Source organism: Oncorhynchus gorbuscha, linkage group LG19, assembly GCF_021184085.1.
Source record: "Oncorhynchus gorbuscha isolate QuinsamMale2020 ecotype Even-year linkage group LG19, OgorEven_v1.0, whole genome shotgun sequence".
NCBI lineage: Eukaryota > Metazoa > Chordata > Actinopteri > Salmoniformes > Salmonidae > Oncorhynchus > Oncorhynchus gorbuscha.
The window spans coordinates 7,727,671-7,745,923 of record NC_060191.1 but is presented as its reverse complement, the minus strand read 5'-3'; the positions used below and the strand labels follow the sequence as shown (position 1 = coordinate 7,745,923).

General features: G+C 47.4%; 1 protein-coding gene and 1 pseudogene across 1 annotated transcript in view; both read right to left on the bottom strand.

Annotated features, from left to right (window-relative positions):
* LOC124006529 (protein capicua homolog) overlaps window positions 1-878 on the bottom strand; it is a 66,678-nt gene extending 65,800 nt beyond the window's left edge. Inside the window, 1 exon segment of the mRNA XM_046316598.1 lies at window positions 648-878. The gene's annotated coding sequence lies outside the window, so the exon portion shown is untranslated.
* A 14,076-nt stretch (window positions 879-14,954) lies between these two features.
* The window catches only part of LOC124005052, a 91,235-nt pseudogene continuing 87,936 nt past the window's right edge, over window positions 14,955-18,253 (bottom strand).

Below are 18,253 nucleotides of genomic sequence, written 5' to 3'. Positions count from 1 at the left end.
CTTTCTCTAACACTAAAATATATTGCAAATTGTGCAGTTACTTCAGGGACGGTTCATGGTGCAAAAGTTAAATTCAGCGAGCTAAACAGCATTAATTTTAAGCGGGTCACACAAATCGCTAGCTAATCTGGCTACTACTGCTCAGTAGTAGTAGTAGTAGTAGTCGTAACAACAACGTCATTACAACTGCTCGGGACTGTTTTGGGCTAAATAAATAGGACATAGTGTTCCATTACTTTACTATTTACAAACAGTCAGGACAGCAATAGTAAATCCTGGGGCTGATGCTGGGGTGTCATGTATTTGCTGCACTGGGGTGTGCAAGATGGGTCGATTACCTATTTACTGCTATGCACAAAGTCAAGTTTACCGCAACGTTGAGGTGGAGAATTGTAGTGCAAAGTTACTTGTAGCTTGATTGCAGGTTATGCAGTTAATCCGTTGACAAAGTTTAGTGACTGTGCACCCTCACCCCCTCTCCTCTTTTCTCTCGTCCCTTCCTTGATACTTAGCGAGAAAGCTGTGTCACTCTTCTTTACACGCGATCAGTACGAGAAACAGGGCAACCAGACTGACCGTTAACCGTTGATAGTAACTGTTGTTAGCTAGTTGGAGAAGAACATATAAATCGGTCAGTTGTAACTCACCCAAACAGAAAAATTCAGTTGGCAATAGAAACATGTACGATCCTATTTTGCAGATGAGGAAGCTTGCACGCTCGCGGGTAACATCCCTCGGCTGGCCGTTGCTACTGTGTGGTCCCGGGCTCTCACTTTAATTTCCCTCCGTAAAACATGTATTTTTCCCAGAGCAACTCAACCAGGGATTAAATAAAAAAATTAAAAGATCTGGGTCCCTTTTCCACTACAGTCTCAAAATGGTGAATGAACCACTAACAGCTGGCCTCTCTGACCAATCACAGATCTCTGACAGGTACAGTAGCCTACCAGCGTTAACGGTACAAAGAAAAGGGTGTGGGCCGCTGTCAAAGTCCACATGATTGACACGTGTCTCTGGCGAATGGCTATGGGATATTAGACCAAGCCGGTGCCTAGTCCCAAACTATACAGTATCCAATAAGGGCATTGGGAACCATAGGAACAGTGTGTGGGTGGGCCCAAGGGAGGGACCGAATCAGAGTTTAGCCAATAGAATAGCATAGGTGTCCTCCCCCCTCCAAAATAATGGGGCACGTTTACCACAACTGACAGCGCAAGGGCCATCCCTGGCTAGACAGTCTGCTCTGGGACGTTTCTTATCACGAAAACACCAAGGAAAAGATAGATCGTTGATAGTGTGAGCACTTACAGAACTACAAGCTCATCTGTGATTTCTGCAAGTATGTCAACTCCCTCTGCAGACCTGAAGAATTGGGGAAAGTGAGATAGAGTGATTCAGAAAGAAGGGGGGGCTGAGGGGTCCTAAAAGGTTTTACTGCTCTCGAGCCCATTTCCTTGTTCAATGGTTGAGATATTCGTTTTCTTTATAATTATTATAGTGTAAAATGTTGTGCCATTACACCGCTTTCACTACTTTGTATCTCTCATTTCGCTGATTTACACTCCTTTCTTTTCTCTCAGCAACAGACCCTCACCTCGCACCGAACAGCCAATCACGGCGCTGAATTCAGCTCTGTCTGACGTCGACGATCATTCTCAGCCCCGCCTCTCCCCTAGAAAATGAACAGGGGATCTTAGCTGACGTCAAATTGCCAACGCGTGATTGGCCAGGACGGAGAATTCTCCCAGCCAATGGCCGAACGCAGTGGTGATGTCATCACGCATGTTGCCACCAGCTGGACGAAGGGGGCGTGGTCTGTCGTAAACTCGGCTCACCAGTGTTTACTGCAAGTACGGTAGTACGAGAGCGTCAGGCTGCATGGAAGAGTGGCGTGCCGAACCTCTGTAGTACTATGGTAGTCACAGACAGACAGTAGGACAACGACTACAACGGACTTCTAGCCTACAGCACACTGGCAGATTTTCTGAAAAACTATATGAATAACATTTTTGTAGCCCACTGTTCTGGAGATTTTTCTGCAATACCTTTGAAAGAGAAATTTGGTTTGAGGTCTTTACCTTTGATTCTGATTTAGTGACAGAGATATAGAGGAGTAGTCTTCTCTTTTTTTCCAGGCTGTGCAAGCCAACAAAGACAGTTACATAGTAAACATTACATAATCCTTATTTCTCTTGTAGTAGACAGACAAACAGACTCACGCAGAGACAGATAGCTTGGGCAGAAGCCTCTCACAGCGTCCTCGCTGTCGGTGTCCCCTGTCGGTGTCCCCCTGTTGGTGTTCCCTCACACGCCATATGTAAACGATTAAAATATGAAAACAGTAGAATCTCTGTTTATACAAAATAATACATGTTGATTAAAAAACAACACAAAAATCTGAAAGACACACCAGCAGGTAAAAAGAGGCAGATTGTGTTATTGCGTGTGTGTGAGAGGAGGTAGAAAGGAGCAGGAAGGGAGACACCTAGCGGGAAACAGACAACAATGCAATGTGATATAATGTCTAAAAGCGTTTATGTATGTCTGTCTGTCTGTGTCTCTATCTGTTGCTGATTAGTTACTTTCCATCTCTGGAGAATGAGTTAACTTCTAGTGCTGCTGTCAGGGGAGCAGTATTTGGCTATACGAACTCCACCGCAGACATAGCATTCTCTAGCTTTCTTATTAGTTTCTGGAAATAACAGGTAGATTATATGAAAATATGAAGTAATGTATAGTTTGAATGGAGTTATATTATTACAAAAAGCAATTGAACTGTTTCAGATCTGTTTCAGTTTGTAATGTATTTAAACCATTGAGGACCCAAACTGTTTCAGAAAAAAAGTTTAATATAAATGTGGTCCCACTGTATATTTACATGGTAATTAGCATGGTTCATCGACCATTTTCAAATTAATTCCAATCAATAGATTAATTCACTCTTGTTAGTAATCAAACATAAGTTTGCTCTTCCCTGCCACGTGTCAGCAGTTCGTTGACTGAAAGAGAGAGCGAGACCTGAGCTGTGTGGATGACGACATGGCTGTGCAATGTTTCCCTCGTTAGCAAGTCTCTCCCTCTCTCAGCAGGATTCTGACCTTTGACCTTGACCCCTCACCCCAGCAACAACTCCTCTCTATACCCTCATCACTGACCTGTCAATCAGAAGTCAAAGGCTCAACCCCCCTGGTGAGTTTTGGGTCCTGGGGGGGGGGGGGTAATAATAATACTGTGGTATGAAGCCAATAGAAAGGGGAGGACAAATCCCTATTCAGCTATTCAGTGTAAACTGAAATGCATGTGGAGGTGGCTACATATATTCACTACACTAGAGGACTACCATTATTTGTACTGAAAGTTGGAATAATATGCAGGCCCATATAAGGTAGGATAGAAGAGGACTTTTTATTGTGGATTCAGGCTAGCCTGAATGAATCACACTAGCTGTACTCCTTTCAGTTTTTCTTTCTTTGTTTTAGTTAGTTTCTTTCGTCTCAGTATACACGGCCTGCTTCTTAACCAGGAGGCCTAAACAAACAACCTTTGACCAGTAAATGTCAAGAGCCTAACCTTGTAACCTCATAGTTATGACAAGCCATCCAACAGCTATGCCCTTTTAAACCATCTCCAGCTCTCACCGTCACTGGTATTTACCATGATATGTTCCATTGGATAGAGACAGAACACATCATCAATGTTCTTACCGATGGAGAGTTCAAGAACCAGTATGTAGTATCTGAAAAATGCACTCTGACTATACAGTGATGCGTAACAGTATTGGTAAATTAATCTCTCTGTATGCAATTAGTGTATTTCACTGTTTGTATGCTCCTACAGAGGTCATATAACATTAGAACATAATACAGTAATACACTTAAATGCTAAGGTGACCCCCAAATAACACCCCACCTCCTCACCCCTAGCAGTAACCCACACTGCACAGGCAGACCGATGGAATGTCTGACAGCTCTGGCTCTTGTAATACCGCAGACACTCACAGTAGCATAACCCCTAACCTCTAACCTCTAATTCCTGGCCCAACACCAATGATTTAGGGCCCTATGCCATCACAGCCATTAACAAGGTTTCCAGGCCTAGGGAGAGATACAAGGAAGAGGATTAAGCGGTACATTTCCCAAGAAAGGAAACATCTTTTGAGCCACAGGACTGGAGGTGTGGGTGGACTCATCTTTGTATCTGTGCAATTACAGTGTCTGTGACAGCATGGGCAGCGCCACTGAGGCTAAAGTGGTCGATTTTCTTCTTCACGATTGGCTAACCCCTCCTAATGACCCGGTTGGACATGATGATTCCAACCGGGTCATCAGGAGGGATCAGCCAATGAGGTTGGAAGTCCCACCTAGTTGACGACATTCAAATGTTGGAAGCCCTCAATGGAGCTGGTCATGCTAATACATCATTTTGGCCACTAGAGGCCTCTATCATTCTCTATAGGGTGGACTGAAGGAAGGCTTGAAGCTGTTACCTGTTTCCTGTGACCTATTTCCTGCCTCCTATTACACCTGGGTAACCAACTCCCCTGATGTGAGAGGATACCTGGGGCTACAGGTCCCTGGTTACCTTAGAAACGGAACATTGTGTTCCTGCCAAACTGCTTATGCAATGCAATCACGCTTCACTTATCCGTTCTATAAACCCAATTTCTATGCTGCTTGTCTGCACAAGAGCAAGACGATCCTCGGGGCCAAGGAGGCTCCAGTTACCACAGCAATGCAACAAATAGAGCCACCATCACACAGCAACCTTAAAAGCCCACATCATTAAGTGGATGTATGCTCTTTTGGATCTATATGCTCTATTTCTACACTCTGCACCTTCAGCTTTCGACAGAGGGACAGCATTCCTATCAGGCTCATAGTGTATATTGCATGTCAGTAGAGACTGAGCCTATTCCTGGAGACATAGCAAACTCCACAGCTTCTCTCCGCTCAACCCCTCCCAACACAACACTCCCCACACAGCTAGGACCATTAGGGCTCATTAGTCTGATCAATAACCCTGTAAAAACCCTGTTAAACTGTAAAGGGTTTGAGAAAGACAGGGAACACATTCCTGGTTGGTCTGTCCTGTCTCATCTGATACTGTAGTTACAGTTGATATGAGGAAAGGCTACAGTATGTATGGATAAAGATATGAATCCAATGGTCTAGAGAGAGAGAGAGTGTGTGTGACAGCTTCTCACAGAGAGAACGCTGCGACTAATTGGTGAGAGATCCGTGACAGAAGCCATTTCATGAACAACAGCAGCATTTTAAAAAACAAACATTTACTCTCCACTCAGCGAATAGAAACCCCAAATAGTCAAAAAATAAACACGTTTTATCCCCTTCTAAACTAAACCTATAAGGTGGACTGGAGAGTGTTTGTCAGTGATTTGCTACCACTACATGACATTGATGAAAGGCTACAAAAACGACAGCACACTGCGAGCGGAACATAATAGCATCGTTAAACGCTAACAGAGGTGGTAAAAGAGACCAACTGCTATCCGATCCATAACATACAGTACCGTGGGCCCTGTGTGTCAGCTGCATTACTGACACAGTAACAGGACACCGTTCAGCTGTTGCAGGGATACATGTCATATACGAGTCAACACTGAGACTCTGTTCCTATGTAAGAGCCCCTTGTCAACACATTCCACACTTTATGAGTGAGGGACAATTTGAGGTAACCAGTAGGCCTATGGTAGCCTGGATCTCTGTTCAGCTATTACATTCCACTCCTTGACACTCCTTTCATTTGCTTAAGATCTTTGACTAGAGTGGCAAGGAGTGGAATGGTAGCTAAAAAGACTGGTACCCAGGCTAGGAATATGGGTGATGACATGTGAATGGCTGAGGTGACTGCTTTGAATGAATCTTGTTGATCTGCTATTTGATGACATAGTCTTATTACTACTGAAGGGGTTAATTGAAGTAGTGGCAGGGCCTTGGTACTGTATGTCTGTAACCATAACCTGTTATCAAAGTACAGTAGGCTAAAACACTCTAGTACAGTTTCAATCCAAAAATGTTTTAGTCAAGACATTTTAGCATAATTATGTGTACATTTTAGTGCAGTTTGACGGAGTTTGTGTTTGCCTGCAGTACTAATTTCACACAGCAGAGGGGGATATGCTTCTGATAATGACATCGTTTACATCAAAAACGGATACGTACCTGTTCTAACAGTGTACAGGTTCTCATGTCTTCCATCAGTTTTAGATGTTGCACAGTATAACTAACGCATTCACATAAATTAACTAATGCAATAAAATAAAACATGAACAAGTTGGGTTCAAGTTCATCAACTTGATTTGGAACTGAACCTTGTAGTGAATGTAGATGAACATACCTATCAGCAGAGGAAGTGTGAGAAACTGTCACTTTCTCAGTTGTGACTGCCTGTGTTGTGGTTCAGTGGAGCAGCTCTTCTCTGTACAGGAGAGGATGTGGCTGGGGTGGAGCCAGGCGCACTGTGCTGCTCACTATGTCGGAGTGTGTGCAGGCAGTGTATTGTATGTCTGCACATTGTATGTGTGTGTGAGTATGTGTGTAAACATACAGGATTGGGAATGTGTGTATATGCATAGTGCATATGGTATGTGTGTGGTTGTATGAATGCATGCATAGTATGTGAGTGTCTGAGTGTGTGTAGGGGCATGCAGGTTTCCGCGAAAGCATGCACTGGATATGAGCAAGCGGGCAAAGTGGTGCAGGTGCTAGAGCGACGTGGTTCCTGTGGTCTCCCCTCTTTTCTCCTCCTCCATCTCCCCCTCCACGTGAAGTGAACATCTGTGTGTGTTAAGCACCTGTCACCTGGGTTCCCCATCTGGGTGACTGAAAGACTACACCTCCTGACAACACAGAATAGACTACACTACCTGACCATCTGACATCACAGAATAGACTACACTACTTGACAACACAGAATAGACTACACTACCTGACCACACAGAATAGAATACACTACCTGACCACACAGAATAGACTACACTACCTGACCACACAGAATAGACTACACTACCTGACCACCTGACAACACAGAATAGACTACACTACCTGACCATCTGACAACACAGAATAGACGACACTACCTGACAACACAGAATAGACTACACTACCTGACCACCTGACAACACAGAATACACTACACTACTTGACACCACAGAATAGACTACACTACCTGACCACACAGAATAGACTACACTACCTGACAACACAGAATAGAATACACTACCTGATCACACAGAATAGACTACACTACCTGACCACACAGAATAGACTACACTACCTGACCACCTGACAACACAGAATAGACTACACTACCTGACCATCTGACAACACAGAATAGACGACACTACCTGACAACACAGAATAGACTACACTACCTGACCACCTGACAAAACAGAAGACTACACTACCTGACCATCTGACAACACAGAATAGACTACCTGACCATCTGACAACACAGAATAGACTACACTACCTGACAACACAGAATAGACTACACTACCTGACCATCTGACAACACAGAATAGACTACACTACCTGACAACACAGAATAGACTACACTACCTGACAACACAGAATAGACTACACTACCTGACAACACAGAATAGACTACACTACCTGACAACACAGAATAGACTACACTACCTGACCATCTGACAACACAGAATAGACTACACTACCTGACAACACAGAATAGACTACACTACCTGACAACACAGAATAGACTACACCATCTGACAACACAGAATAGACTACACTACCTGACCATCTGACAACACAGAATAGACTACACTACCTGACAACACAGAATAGACTACACTACCTGACAACACAGAATAGACTACACTACCTGACAACACAGAATAGACTACACTACCTGACAACACAGAATAGACTACACTACCTGACAACACAGAATAGACTACACTACCTGACCATCTGACAACACAGAATAGACTACACTACCTGACAACACAGAATAGACTACACTACCTGACAACACAGAATAGACTACACTACCTGACCATCTGACAACACAGAATAGAGTACACTACCTGACAACACAGAAAATACTATACTGACCATCTGACAACAGAAAATACTATACTACTTGACCATCTGGCATTACATTATTGTTATGGCAGCCTTATGCAGTAACTGTTCAGAATTTCCAGATTTCCATGAAATAGGAACAATAATTAATTACAATATGAGGGAAACAGTTTTCCTTCCAAAAATCGGTAATGAAGTATGTTAAAAAGTCATTTAAAATATAAACACGAGTAGACCACTGTTTAGCATAATGAACCAACATAACATGTTCTATGAGGAAATAGCAAACGGTCTGTTTGAGATAAGTTTGAGTTGGGGTTTTTGAAGTGTTTTTTTCCCCTCCAATTTATGCTTTGGCCACAATTAAAAGTATAGAATGAATCAACATTATTTGGTTGTGAGTTAACAGAATATTTAAGTGGGATTTCCACTGGACAGTTACTTTAATGACAGAAGACTTGTGACATGGTACCATTGGCTCCATCTCTCCTTTCCATTACTCCGTCCATCCTTCTCCATCACCTCCCTTCTCTTTAGATGAGCGACCGACGTCACGCTAAAAGGTATATGTGCACCACAGCCACATACAGTATGGGAGCATTAGGCGGACGAGTGGGCAGCAACGCCACAGCCACATACAGTATGGGAGCATTAGGCGGACGAGTGGGCAGCAACGCCACAGCCACATACAGTATGGGAGCATTAGGCGGACGAGTGGGCTGCAACGCCACAGCCACATACAGTATGGGAGCATTAGGCGGACGAGTGGGCTGCAACGCCACAGCCACATACAGTATGGGAGCATTAGGCGGATGAGTTGGGCTGCAACGCCACAGCCACATACAGTATGGGAGCATTAGGCGGACGAGTGGGCTGCAACGCCACAGCCACATACAGTATGGGAGCATTAGGCGGACGAGTGGGCTGCAACGCCACAGCCACATACAGTATGGGAGCATTAGGCGGACGAGTGGGCTGCAACGCCACAGCCACATACAGTATGGGAGCATTAGGCGGACGAGTGGGCAGCAACGCCACAGCCACATACAGTATGGGAGCATTAGGCGGACGAGTTGGGCTGCAACGCCACAGCCACATACAGTATGGGAGCATTAGGCGGACGAGTGGGCAGCAACGCCACAGCCACATACAGTATGGGAGCATTAGCCGGACGAGTGGGCAGTAACGCCACAGCCACATACAGTATGGGAGCATTAGGCGGACGAGTGGGCAGCAACGCCACAGCCACATACAGTATGGGAGCATTAGGCGGACGAGTGGGCTGCAACGCCACAGCCACATACAGTATGGGAGCATTAGGCGGACGAGTGGGCTGCAACGCCACAGCCACATACAGTATGGGAGCATTAGGCGGACGAGTGGGCAGCAACGCCACAGCCACATACAGTATGGGAGCATTAGGCGGACGAGTTGGGCTGCAACGCCACAGCCACATACAGTATGGGAGCATTAGGCGGACGAGTGGGCAGCAACGCCACAGCCACATACAGTATGGGAGCATTAGGCGGACGAGTGGGCTGCAACGCCACAGCCACATACAGTATGGGAGCATTAGGCGGACGAGTGGGCTGCAACGCCACAGCCACATACAGTATGGGAGCATTAGGCGGACGAGTGGGCAGCAACGCCACAGCCACATACAGTATGGGAGCATTAGGCGGACGAGTGGGCAGCAACGCCACAGCCACATACAGTATGGGAGCATTAGGCGGACGAGTGGGCAGCAACGCCACAGCCACATACAGTATGGGAGCATTAGGCGGACGAGTGGGCAGCAACGCCACGGACAAAGTGCTTTTCCTCATCACCATCTCTGAGCAAATAAAACTGAGCGATAGCGAGAACTCTGCATCAATGGAGCTGAAGCCCAGGCTGGCCTGTCCCCTCTGTTCTGTCTCCAGTCCTGGGGAGGGAAGGAGGGACTGACACACTACAGTATATACATTCTGAATTGATCGCCAGCACAGGGGAGTATCAATTAGACACTACTTGGTACATCTACATGTTTATAGGCACAATCTGGAAGATATTCTGCTGTTCACTGGTAATTACTAACAATGATTTATACCCACTGATCCTTGAAGAATTTCAATAAATGTCTCATAATGGGAATGTCTTGGTGATGTGAATTCCTGTCCTGTCAGTCATGTAATTAGAGATGAGAGCTGCGGATGTCAGACAGAATATTGATTAGTACTGACTGACTGACAAGACTAGAGGACCAGAGGTTAATATGTGGTTGATAAACATCCATGGACTGGAAATTTCCCACCAGGCACCACAACGCTACTTCATACATGCATTTGTTTATAAACATCCAGCAGACGTAAACAAACAACAGACGAGGGTATTGGTTTATAACCAGTATTTAATTAACCCTGATTACAGCTTAATGACAAGTTTGAAAAACAAACAAAAGAATTAAAGAGAAATTCAATGTTACATCATGGTATTAAATCTCATCTCTCTGTCTGAGTGTTATATAACCACATGGGGGGGACCTTTACATAGTAAAACAATACAAATCTGTTTTTCTTTTAAATGAAACAATCCCCAAAATGAAAAAAAATATACAAGACCAAGAGAGAAAGTAACATTGTAAAATAGAAATGACAATCCATGACAAGATCAAATCATATGTATCCCCCTCTACCCTCCCTCCCCAATAAAATCCTCCCCCTGCCAACCTCTTCTATGTCGCCATAACAACCCCTCTCAGAATGAATATTACACTTTAGTTTATATTACAAATGTTAAAACCACATGAAAGACTGAGGAGGGGGCAGGAGCTGGTAGGGGGTCAAAACAGAAGCATGGAGGAGACGTCTACGTCACGATGACAGTGTGATGTACAGTTCACAACAACCCTAAAGCAGTAGTAACTCAACCATGGACTAATAATGAGAAGGATGGGGAGGTAAGTAATCCAACCATAACAACAACAATAATAAACAGCAATATCGACATCAGAAAGGAAAAGAACATTGAGGGTATTTTTAATCTTTGCTAAAGAAATGTTATCCTTCTACACTTTCTCCTGACTGCCGACTCAGACATGAGACCTGGGAATTGCCATCCCACACCATCCTGATAAAAGATCACGCTGCAGTTAACAGTCAGGTAGACAGACAATGCTGGCAATAGAGAGAAAGAGGGATGAAGAGTGAAGCAGAGAAAAAAAGAGAACAAGCAGAATAATGCCCAGTCTGTTGCTTAGATATGATGAGTAGTTTATAAGGCAGCTGTCAGTTTCAATAGACACAGGGTGAGGTGGAGGTGAGGGAAGGGGACAGAGAGTGTGTGTGTGGTCAGATATACAACACCACCAGGATGGACAATAACAGTAGTCCAATGATTGTGTCTTGCTCAGCCACACACCTGCCCGTCTGGGATGGCAGGCCTCCAGAGGCCCCTGTTAGAGTTCTTACTGGTTGGTCAAGTCTTTGATTGCCCTGAGCCAATCAGAAGGCAGTTTGGCTCAGTCTCCAGACCTCGAACGCTCCAGGATGTCAAAACATCAAAGCAGCAAAACAGTGAGGACAGAGTGTGTGGGAGGGGTTTGGAAATGTGAGTCTGTGTGTGTGTGTTTGAGATAGTGGGCAGGGTATTCCAGGTGAAGTCTAACGTCATCTTTCCAGCCTCCACTGTTATCTGTACAGCAATCATTAACCTCAGCCTCCACTGTTATCTGTACAGCAATCATTAACCTCAGCCTCCACCAACCTGCTGGGAATATAGCTAATGCAGTCACGATTAGTAAGCTGTCCGCTTTAGATAACCGGCTTAACTGGGTAGAGCTGAGAAATGACAGGATTTGTCATCGACTAAAATCCCCAGTCCTGACTAACCCTGAGCTCATTCACCCCCACTGGGGCCGGAGGTGAGGTCCATTAGTGAGGTCCCCATAGAGGTGCACTATCAAGGTGAGACCAGCCCAGAGGGAGACTGGGGACAGGTGACGGTGGTCAGGTCTTCTACAAGCTGAGGGGGAGTAGCGGACCGTGATGGCAGACAGAATAGTCATGTTCAAATGACAACTGCTGTATATATTCAGTGTACTACAATGCAGTTCTTTCATGATATTCATTATTTTCATCATTTTGTCTGTCTCTCCTGTGTCGGTTGTTGTCCCTTGGTCATAACAAAACATTTGGACTCCTACCCATCCCGTTGTCTCCCTCCCCTAAGGAAGTTTACCCAAAACAGGATATTCTCTCCCTTCGCCTACCAGAACGAATCACTTACAAAAACATCCCGAATCTGTCATTTCATTAAATGGCATGTTGTTTTAGTTTTTTATATCAGTTTGGAATTTCATATATAATATATACTGAGCAAAAATATCAACGTAACATGCAACGATTTAAAATATTTTACTGGGTTACAGTTCATAGAAGGAAATCAGTCAATTTACATGAATTTGGTCCTAATCTATGGACTTCACATGACTGGGAATAGAGATACTCATCGATTCGTCAGATACCTTTAAAGAAAAAAGGTAGCATAGAATTGATCAGGCTGTTGATTGTGGCCTGTGGAATGTTGTCCCACTCCTCTTCAATGGCCGTGCAAAGTTGCTGGATCTTGGTGGGAACTGGAACACGCTGTCGAAGACGTCGATCCAGAGCATACCAAACATGCTCAACGCGTGACATCTGGTGAGTATGCAGGCCATGGAAGAACTGGGACATTTTCAGCTTCCAGGAACCGTATACAGATTCTTGCGACATGGAGCAGTGCATTATGCTGAAACATGAGGGGATGGCAGTGGATGAATGGCACGACAACTGGCAATCAGTGTCTCTATGCATTCAAATTGCCATCAATAAAATTTAATTGTGTTCGTTGTCCGTAGTTTATGCCTGCCCATACCAAAACCCCACCGCCACCATGGGGCACCTCTGTTCACAACATTGACATCAGCAAACTGCTTGTCCACACGACGCCATACACGTGGTCTGCGGTTGTGAGGCCGGTTGGACTTACTGCCAAATTCTCTAAAATGACGTTGGAGCGGCTTATGGCAGAGAAATTAACATTCAATTCTCTGGTAACACAATTCTCTGGTGGACATTCCTGCAGTCAGCATGCCAATTTCACGCTCCCACAAAACTTGAGACATCTGTGGCATTGTGTTGTGTGACAAAACTGCACATTTTAGAGTGGCCTTTTATCGACCCCAAGCACAAGGTGCACCTGTGGTATGATCATGCTGTTTAATCAGCTTCTTGATATGCCACACCTGTCAGCTGGGTGGATTATCTTGGTAAAGGAGAAATGCTCACTAACAGGGATGTAAACAAATGTGTGCACAACATTTGAGAGGAAGAAGCTTTTTGTGCGTATGGAAAATGTATGGGATCTTTTACTTCAGCTCATGAAACATGGGACCAACACTTTACATGTTGCATTTATGTTTTTGTTCAGTGTATAAATATATAGTTTATATGAGTGTGCATATCTCAGTAGGACTTTCTCGTTTTATTTTTTACTAAGACTCTTGTAAAGAGTTTAAAACACACTATAAAACAAGGCATAGAGAGGCAGTGTGTGTGTGTGTGTGTGTGTGTGTGTGTGTGTGTGTGTGTGTGTGTGTGTGTGTGTGTGTGTGTGTGTGTGTGTGTGTGTGTGTGTGTGTGTGTGTGTGTGTGTGTGTGTGTGTGTGTGTGTGTGTGTGTGTGTGTGTGTGTGTGTGTGTGTGTCTACAGGTGTGCTTGCATATGTGGTGTTGTGTGCGTATTCTGCTGGTTTAGTTAACACTATGAGACTATGATTGATAGAACAAGAGTAAGGGATTTGGGTGGAGCTGGTGAACTAGGATTCTGTGCAGGTGGCCCTTGCTTCTGCCCTGCCATGGGATAGGCAAGGCTAAGCTAAGCTAACAGTTAAAAGATAATGGACCCCTCAATCTCCTTTTCCATAGGAGAGCTCTCTCCCCCTCCCAATGGTCCCCTCGCTGTTCCTCTCTGTCATCTAACAACCGAGCCACTGCTCCCTCCCCCTCCGTTTATCCTCCACCCTCTCCCCCTCCGTTTATCCTCCACCCTCTCCCCCTCTGTTTATCCTCCACCCTCTCCCCCTCCGTTTATCCTCCACCCTCTCCCCCTCCGTTTATCCTCCACCCTCTCCCCCTCCGTTTATCCTCCACCCTCTCCCCCTCCGTTTATCCTCCACCCTCTCCCCCTCTGTTTATCCTCCACCCTCTCCCCCTCTGTTTATCCTCCACCCTCTCCCCCTCTGTTTATCCTCCACCCTCTCCCCCTCCGTTTATCCTCCACCCTCTCCCCCTCCGTTTATCCTCCACCCTCTCCCCCTCCGTTTATCCTCCACCCTCTCCCCTCCGTTTATCCTCCACCCTCTCCCCCTCCGTTTATCCTCCACCCTCTCCCCCTCCGTTTATCCTCCACCCTCTCCCCCTCCGTTTATCCTCCACCCTCTCCCCCTCCGTTTATCCTCCACCCTCTCCCCCTCCCATTTAGATCAGGATCTTTCAGGTCCACAAAAGAAAGTGAAGGAAGTAGAAGAGAGAGAAAAGATTACAGAAAGAGAGGAAAGTACAAAAGTGATGACAGAGGAGTGTTAGAGAGAAATAAAGTGTGGGTTGAATAGCAGTACCCTTCAGTAGCAGTCCAAGAGCAAAGCCTCCATGTCCCAAAGTCCTGTCCACTGTCCGTTTCCCCAGCAGCTGGTGTGTGTGTGTCTGTGGCATCCCTGAGTGGAGTGGCCAGTGTTGCGAGAAGGAGTCTGCCAGTTTACCACGACTAGGTTCCACAGCCCCCAATCGACAGCCCAACTTTCCTGTGTGTCTGTTATGGGTAAGAACGGGGGGGATACTATTACATAAATAATAGAGAGAGTCTCACACTATGTATAAACCTCCGGTCATTTATTGGGTAAATCACCAACGTTTCGGCATCACTGTGCCTTCTTCAGGGTCATACTCTTACACCCATGCTCTCCTCCTCAGTCTTCTCTCTCTCTCTCTCTCTGTTTTTTTCTGATACAGGTACAGGCACTTGTAGAAGCCCTGTCTTCATCTCTATACAAAAATAAAATGGGAGAAATGTCATCCTCCATGTCTGCAGGGCTGGAAAGCCAGGGGGCTGGGCTGTCTGAGTTGGGGTCCCCTGAGGAGAAAGACAGACTAACCCTAGAGGGGGGGCCAGAAGGCAGGAAAGGTGAGGCAAAATAGCTGGGTCAGAAGATGTGGGGCAGTGCTGGGCTGGAGGCTGGATATGAGGCTGACGGTGGGCTGGACAGGAAACTGGCTTGGGGGTTCCATCCAGACACAAGCAGAGAGTAGCGTCCCCTCTGGTTCTGCCCCTGGTTGAAGTCACTGAGTCTGGGCTTGCTTGGACCAAAAGTCCCCTCTCTTCTTCAACAGTCTCTGAGGGAGGGGTCTCATTACAGTAGAAGGTAAGGGCTTTGGGATGAGGGTGTGGACTGCATCAGGGTTTGGAGTTTGATTAGGCCCAGGTTTAGTTTGAGTTAGGAGAGAACTGTCTGTCTGTCAGAGTGGCAGGAGGACCTCAGGAGTCATTTACACTGTCCTAAAGCACCACTGTCTGCTAGCATTAGTGTTTCTATGTATCCCTATGTGTGTGTGGATCAGCATCAGCAGTCCTTGTTCTCCAGTGACAGTTGGGCGGTGGCCTGGTGCAGGTCCTGGTTCACCCCCCTCTGAGCCAACGGGAGGGAACACTCATACCCCCCCAGGGCTGGGGGACTGGGGGCACTGCCAGCCCCGTTCTCATGCATTCCTCCATTCCTCTCCGTCTCTCTTTCCCTCTCCTTCTCCCCTCGTACTTTCTTGTCGTCCTGCTCTTCCATGGCCTCCATTCGTTGGTCTTCACTCCAGCGCCGTTTGAAGCGCAGCTTGAGTGGAATGCACTTGGTCTGCCCCTGGGTGGGGGACTGGGGAGGGGGGGTGTCGCCTGGCTCGGCCGGCTCACTCTTCAGGGTGGGAGGTCCGCGGTGGGGGTGGGTGGTGAAGAAGGGCAGCAGGCCTGGAGGGGGGGGCGCGGGGGCCTTGAAGACATCCTCATCCAGGTCCTCGTCGTGGGGGTGTGGGTGGGAGGAGGTCCCGTTGGGGTGGTGGGGGTGAGGCCGTGGGTGTCGGGGGGAGAAGAGGTCGTACTCGTCGCCCCGGTCGTCGGGGTCTTCGTCGCTGATGTCAGTCACCTCCACCTCCTCTTCTGACTCAATATCTGAGATGGGCTCCACCTACAGAGAGACAGAGAATGTCGATATCACAGTCACAAACATTTAGCCATCAGGATCCTCAGCACATACAGTCAAACAGTTCAAAGTGACTTTGTGGGTCTCTTGTGGGTCTCACCTTGATCTTGGGCAGCCCGGTGCTGTTGAGGGAGCCGGTGGAGGAGGAGATGGAGATGAGTCCTGACCCGCCGGCTGAGCTCAGGTCACTGCCGAAGGACAGGGAGGACCCCAGACCGGAGGACGACAGGGACCCTGAGCCCGAGGACAGTGAGCTCTGCCTGGGGTGGTGGTCCTGGCTACCATCCCTCTGCTTCCGGCCCAATGGAGGAGGCTGCAGCTTGAACTTGAAGGGCGAGAGGTGAGGCGGCTCCTCACCCAAGTGCAGTGGGTGGTGGATGGGGTGGGGGTGGGAATGGGAATGGGCCGTGTGAGGGTGGGCTGAGTGCGGGTGAGGGTGGGCTGAGTGAGGGTGAGGAGAGTGGGATTGGGACAGGGGTGATGGATGTCGATGACTATTCAGACCTGAGCGTTCTCCTCCTCTCTCTGCTCCTCCCCTCTCGCCCAGTTCTCTCTTGTCTTGGGCGAGGCGGTGTGGCTGGGGAATGATGACGTTGGGGTAGTGGAGGAAGGCTCTGGGGCTGAGGTGGTAGTTGTAAACACTCTGGTGGTGGGCCTGCAGGTAGCGCTTCATTTCCTCAGGGTTGAAGGAGAAGTGAGAGCCCAGCATGGGGGAGAAGGGAGGGGGACGGGGTGTAGGGCAGGTGGGAGGAGGGGGTCAAGGACAGGGATGGAGACAGAGGTGGGGCTAAGAGCCCTGCAGCCCCAGGGCCAGGCAGGGGGGACACGGGGAAGGGGGACAGGTTGTCGGGGTGGACCCTGTGTCCCAGGGGGCCGCGGGAGCCTGGGTGGGCGTTGGGGTTCCCTGCTCCACCATACATCCTAAACAGAGACTCATGGGACATACGGGGGTGGATCATACTCCTGTACCCTCCTCCCCCTGGACCTCCTACTCCTCCTCCCCCTGGGCCTCCTCCTCCCCTGGGCCTCCTCCTCCCCCTGGGCCTCCTCCCCCTCCCCCACTCAACCCCCTATCTCCCCCTCTCCTCCCCACCTCCCCCGTTGCCGTCCTCGATCTCAGAGTTGACGGAGGTCCCATCGCTGCAGTCGCTGACCGAGCCGCGCGCCATGCGCCGAGCCACGGCGCTGAACACGCCCCCGGGGCTACGCAGGTCCTCATTGGGTGAAAGCATGTCGGATGGCGTAGAGGGTGGGAAGCGGAAATGAGTTCCGGCTGCGGAAGGCAATGGTGGGGCACTCTGAGGAACACCACTACCTGTTAGAGAACAGGAGAGAGAGGGAAGAGAGGAGGAGAACGGAGAGATGCAACGATAAGGGGAGTAATATACACTAGGTAATGATATGGATTAGCACAGTCAGTGTTTAAGGATTTAGTGATGTCTGTGACACACACACACACACACCACCCACACACACACACACAGTGAGCGGTACCTGTGGAGCCCATGTCTATGAAAGGGTAGTTGACCAGGACCAGTTTGTTGAAGTTGAACTTGTAGGTGAACCTCTTCCCTTTGGTCTTGTGGAGGATTCTCTTGTTGTAGTAATACCTGGTGGGGAAACAGACCAATATGGGGTCACACACAGACCTTTAGGTCTCATTACTTACTACCTGTAGCATGCTTCTCAATGTCACCACACACAGGCACACAGGAACTCTTCAAATGGTACCACACACAGTCACACAGGAACTCTTCAAATGGTCCCACACACAGTCACACAGGAACTCTTCAAACGGTACCACACACAGTCACACAGGAACTCTTCAAATGGTACCACACACAGTCACACAGGAACTCTTCAAATGGTACCACACACAGTCACACAGGAACTCTTCAAATGGTACCACACACAGTCACACAGGA